The following is a 6,523-nucleotide window of genomic DNA, read 5'->3' on the forward strand; positions in this document are numbered from 1 at the left end:
TGCAGCTGGAATTCTTACACAAGAGCCAGGACCACGTTCTGTAGCCTTTCTGTCCAAACAACTTGACCTTACTGCTTTAGGCTGGCCCCCACATTATTCCTGATACCACATCTGAACCCCATGACTGTATCTCTAATCCACATGGCATTCTCCCCATTTCCCCATATTTTCCTCTTTCCTGTTCCCCACCCAGACCACACTTTATTAATGGTAGTTCTAAAAGGCTCAATCGCCAATCACCAGCAAAGGCAGGCTATGCTATAGTGTCTTCCACATCTATCATTAAGGCTATGGCCCCGCCCCCTTCCACTACCTCTCAACAAGCTAAACTCATTGCCTTAACTCAAGTCCTCATTCTTGCAAAAGAACTACTTGTCAATATCTACAGTGATTCCAAGTATGACTTCCACATCCTTCACCACCATGCTGTTATATGGGCAGAAAGAAGTTTCCTCACTACACAAGGGTCCTCCATCATTAATGCCTCCCTAATAAAAAATTCTTCTTAATGCTGCTTTACTTCCAAAAAAAAAAAAAAAAAAAAAAAAAGCTGGAGCCATTCACTGCAAAGGCCATCAAACAGCCTCAGACCCCATTGCTCAAGGCAACAATTATGCTGATAAGACAGCTAAAAAAGCAGCCAGTATTCCTACTTCTCTCCCTCAAGGCCAGTTTTTCTCCTTCTCATCAATCACTCCTATTTACCCTCTCCTTTCCCACAGGGTCTGTCTCCTGTCTCCCTATACCTCCAAACTTCCTTTAACAGCCCTCACCTTTACCCTCCTGAAGATTGATTTCCACCTATCAATCCCTCTCCACTCAAGACAAATGGTTCTTGGACCAAGGAAAATATCTCCTTCCAGCCTCACAGGCCCATTCTATTCTGTCATCATTTCATAACCTTTTCCATTTAGGTTACAAGCCACTAGCCCATCTCTTAGAACCTCTCATTTCCTTTCCATCGTGGAAATCTAGCCTCAAAGAAATCACTTCTCAGCATTCCATCTGCTATTCTGCTATTCCAGGGGTTGTTCAGGCCCCCTCCCTTCCCTGCACATCCAACTTGGGGATTTGCCCCTGTCCAGGACTGGCAAATTGACTTTACTCACATGCCCTGAGTCAGGAGACTAAAATACATCTTGGTCTGGGTAGACACTTGCACTAGATAAGTAGAGGCCTTTTCCACACGGTCTGAGAAGGCCACTATGGTCATTTCTTCCCTTCTGTCAGACATAATTCCTAGGTTTGGCCTTTCCACCTCTATACAGTCCGATTATGGACTGGCCTTTATTAGTCAAATCACCCAAGCAGTTTCTCAGGCTCTTGGTATTGAGTGGAGCCTTCATACCCCCTACTGTCCTCAATCTTCATGAAAGGTAGAATGAACTAATGGTCTTTTAAAGATATACCTCACCAAGCTCAACCTCCAACTTAAAAAGGACTGGACAGTACTTTTACCTCTTGCCCTTCTCAGAATTAGAACCTGTCCTCAAGATGCTACAAGGTACAGTCCATTTAAACTTTTATATAGATGCACTTTCTTGCTCGGCCCCAACTTCGTCCCAGACACCAACCCTCTAGGCGACTATCTTTGAGCCCTCCAGCAGGATAGTCAGGAAATTCATCAGGTTGCTAATCTTCTTTAGCCTACTCCAGATTCTCAGCCGTATGAAGACACCCTAGCTGGACGATCAGTTCTTGTTAAGAATCTGATCCCTCAAACTCTACAACCTTGATGGATCGGACCCTACTTAGTCATCTATAAAACCCCAACTGCCGTCTGCCTGCAGGATCCTCCCCACTGGGTTCACCATTCCAGAATAAAGCTGTATCCATCAGACAGCCAGCCTGATCTCTCCTCTTCCTCCTAGAAGTCACAAGTACTCACCCCTACTTCCCTTAAACTCACTCACATTTCTGAAAAGCAGTAATAACCCCTATTAGCCTAATACATCCCTTCATTCTACTAGGTCTATTCATCCTTACCCTACTTTTTGCAACAGGGCTTTACGTAGTCACCCCCACTACTTGGACTGCACCCCAAAAACTTGTCAGCCCTACTATCTTCTGTCTAGTCATACTCCTATTCACCGTTCTCAACTACTGATAAATGCCCTGCTCTTGTTTACACTGTTTCTCCAAGCCATCACAGCTGATGTCTCCTGGTGCTATCCCCAAACCGCCACTCTTGACTCCCTCTTGGAGTGGATAGATAATCTTTGTTGGCAGGGCACCCTCCAATACTTTCACCCTGATGAAGTTCTATTCTTTACTTTTATAATCACTCCTATTCTCATTCCCATTCTTATGCCACCCTCTACCTCTCCCCAGCTATCTCCACCACACTATAAATCTCACTCACTCTTTCCTAGTCATTTCTAATCCCTCCTTAGCAAACAACTGTTGTCTTTGCCTTTCCCTTTCTTTCTGCACCTACACAGCTGTCCCTGCCTTACGTACAGACTGGGCAGCATCCTCTGTCTCCCTATACCTCCGAACTTCCTTTAACAGCCCTCACGTTTACCCTCCTGAAGAACTTTTTTACTTCCTAGACAGGCCCAGCAAGACCTGCCCAGACATTTCACATCAGCAAGCTGCCACCCTTCTCCGCACTTATTTAAAAAACGTTTCTCCTTATATCAACTCTACTCCCTCCATATTTGGACTCCTCACAACACAAACTACTATTACTGTGGCCGCTCCTTTATGTACCTCTTGGCAAAGACCCACTGGAATTCCCCTGGGTAACCTTTCGCCTTCTCAATGTTCCTTCACTCTTCATCTCCAATTGGGGCCTTCCAGCTCTGTATTACAGATAAGTCCTCTATCAATACTGGCAAACTTAAAAACATTAGCAGTTACTACTGCTTAGGAAGACACTTACCCTGTATTTCACTCCATCCTTGGCTACCTTCCCCTTGCTCATCAGACTCTCCTCCCAGGCCCTCTTCTTGTTTGCTTATACCCAGCCCCATAAATAACAGTGAAAGGTTGCTCATAGATACTCAACGTTTTCTCATACACCATGAAAATCAAACCTCCCCCTCTATGCAGTTACCCCATCAGTCCCCATTACAACCTCTGACGGCTATCGCCCTAGCTGGATCCCTTGTACCCAGGAATCTGAGTACAAGACACCTCTTTTAGTACTCCTTCTCACCTTTTTACTTAGCATTTCCAGTTTTGCCTTGCACAAGGTCTCTTCCTCCTCTGTGGATCCTCTACTTACATGTGTCTACCTGCTAACTGGACAGGCACATGCACATAGTTTTCCTTACTCCCAAAATTCAATTTGAAAATGGGACCAAAGAGCTTCCTGTTCCTCTCATGACACTGACACGACAAAAAAAGAGTTATTCCACCAACTCCCTTGCTTGTCGATTTAGGACTTGCTGCCTTCACTATTGCTCTCGATACTGGACTAGCAGGCATTTCAACCTTTGTCATGACCTTCCATAGCCTCTCTGATGACTTCTCTGCTAACATCATGGACATATCACAAATTTTAAAAAGCTTTATTGCTCACACAAAGCCTGTTTGGTGGTCTCTTCACACGGATGCACACAACAGAAAATCTTTAGGTATTCCCTCTAGTAGGATTAATCACAGTCTGCTATCAAACATCTATTATTTCAGTATCTTTTAAAATATAATTAAAATAAGTGATTTACACATCTTCTCATTCATTAAATTGTACATGAATTCCTTGACGGCAAGATGTTGTCTTACCTTTTTTAGTATTTCATATAGTGATGGTCTCCAATCTTTTTGGCACAAGGGACCAGTTTTATGGAAGATCATTTTTCTGTGGTCTGGGATGGGGTGGGGAGGATGGTTTTGGGAAGATCTAAGCACATTACATTTATTGTGCACTTTATTTCTATTGTTATTACATTGTAATATGTAATGAAATAATTACACAACTCACCATAATGTAGAATTAGTGGGAGCCCTGAGCTTGTTTCCTGCAATTAGACGGTCCCATCTGGGAGTGATGGGAGACAGTGACAGATCATTGGGCATTAGATTCTCATAAGGAGCATGCAACCTAGATCCCTCACGTGCACAGTTCTGCAGTAGGATTCATGCTCCTATGAGACTCTAATGTCACTATTGATCTGACAGAAGGCGGCACTCAGGCAGTAATGTGAGCAATGGGGAGTAGCTGTAAATATAGATGAAGCTCCACTCACTTGCCCACCATTCAACTCCTGCTGTGTAGGCCTGTTTCTAACAGTAACAACCTGTGGCCCAGGGGTTGAGGACCCCCACCCGCCGCCCCATATACACCTAACAAATAATAGGTACACAAAAGTCTCAATAGATAGTAACAAAATTAAAACTTAATGGGTATTATGACCTGAGACCTTTCTCACTTTCAATGTACTCTGAAAACTTCTCAGGAATATTGACACCATGTGGACCTTTTTAGGATGTTTGCTTGCAAAAGACACAATGATATTTATACACAGTGGCATTAAAAAAAGAAACACATTAGAGAGAAAAGAGTTCTATATGTCAGACTGGTCCTTATATTTGAATATTAAGAAATTATAGTACTAGAATGAATGATGAAAAACAAGTAAATATAAATCATAAGTAGATAAAATTTAATCATAAGTAGATAAAAAATTGCAGAACACAGTGGACTGTGAGTCCAACTAATAACACACAAAGGGTCTGTGTCTATATCTATATGAAAGGTATGTGTATTAGAGGGTAAATTCTGGATGACTTGCTTTGTAGAAATAAGAATTTATTTTGTGCTTTGCCAGATATTCAATTCAGGACTCTAGAAGCAAGCAGGAAGAGTAATCACAGATTACTGTAGGCAGCTAGCCAACTATATTTACCCCAACACACAAAGAGGCTTTTAAATACAGTCAAGATTGGGTAGCCCTCTAAAAATGAAAAAAGACTGAGACAACTTAGCATCTGCAGAATGTAGAGAAAATCTGTTAGGTCCTTAGGTTAGGTGATGAACTGGATATATAATCAACTTCTGTTTTTTTAATTTTTTATGTTTTTGAGATGGAATCACACGCTGTCATCCTGACTGGAATGCAGTGGCATGATCTCAGCTCACTGCAACCTCCACCTCCTGGGTTCAAGCAATTCTTGTGCCTCAGCCTCTGGAGTATCTGGGATTGCAGGCACTTGCCACCATGCCTGCCTAATTTTTTTATATTTTTAGTGGAGACGGGGTTTCACCATGTTGGCCAGGCTGGTCTCAAACTCCTGACCTCAGATAATTCACCCGCCTTGGCCTCCCAAAGTGCTGAGATTACAGGTGTGAGCCACCGCGCCTGACCCTATAATTAACTTCTGATGTACAGCATCTGTCATCAGGCTTAGTCCAGTTGGACAGGTAGGGACATTGGCTGATATCAAGGTCCCATTGGGAAATGCCATTACTAATGTGGTGTACCAGGCAACTTAGGCTGTAGAAATAGCTTGGATATGCTATATAAGGACAAAACAAACAAACAAAACAAAACAAAAGCAACATCCCTCCACCATTAAACTGTGTATGGGGTATCATAGCATTTGACATTTCAACAATGCTTTTGGCTATGTCAGCAATTATTTTTGCAATCTGCAAATGTGGGGCCAAAAATAAAACAACCTTAATGAAATTTCTTGACTGCTAAGTTTTTTTCATGGAATCTTAAATTCCTTTATTTTATCTCAATTTTATAAGCAGGTAGCTACAAAATTAATATTAGCAAGCACTGTCTCATTAGATAGTTATGTTATGTTGGTATGTACTTTACTGATTATCTAGTCCTCAATTATTAATTACATTACTTCAGACAAATTACTTAATTCTTCCTAGATACAGCCTCCTCATTCATGAAATGGGGGTGAGAATAGTACCAAATTCAGATAGTTGTTCTGCGGTTTAAGTGAGCATGCTGATGAAAAACACAAAACACAGTGTGTAATACAGAGTAGATACTCAGCATGAGCTTTGAGTAATACATCACTATACAGCATGTCTCTACTTACTACATAATGTTATTATTCTCTATACATTGAATTATATATTATATATATTATTATATAGTTGAACTCTTTCCTTTTATATACAGACACTAAAAGTCAGAGACTTTTTTTTTTTTTTTTTTTAAGTGACTGGATCATTTTATGGAATGGTAAGAAATTTAAAGAGCAAAGAGCTGTTGTAAATGCTACTTGTATTTTTTTTTCCTCCAAAACTCCAATCTTGAGTTTATTTTTCTTTCACACAGGGGCATTTCTACAGGAACAGGGTGCATGGCTGTGCTTAACTGCGTTTTCCATCCTAGTCTGTTCCTGTGGACGTCTAGATAATAAGAATTAACCATCCTTGTCCTCTGCTGGGATGGTTCAGACGGCCAAGTCATTTCCCAAGCCCATTATGAGAGAGTCCTTTCTTGGGCTAGCTGCTTCAAGTCAGAGACATTTATTCACTTTTTTTTTTTTTTTTTTCCTGAGATGGAGTCTCACTCTGTCGCCCAGGCTGGAGTGCAATGGTGCAATC

The sequence above is a fragment of the Papio anubis genome, chromosome 2 (assembly GCF_008728515.1).
Source record: "Papio anubis isolate 15944 chromosome 2, Panubis1.0, whole genome shotgun sequence".
In the NCBI taxonomy this organism is placed as follows: Eukaryota; Metazoa; Chordata; class Mammalia; order Primates; family Cercopithecidae; genus Papio; species Papio anubis.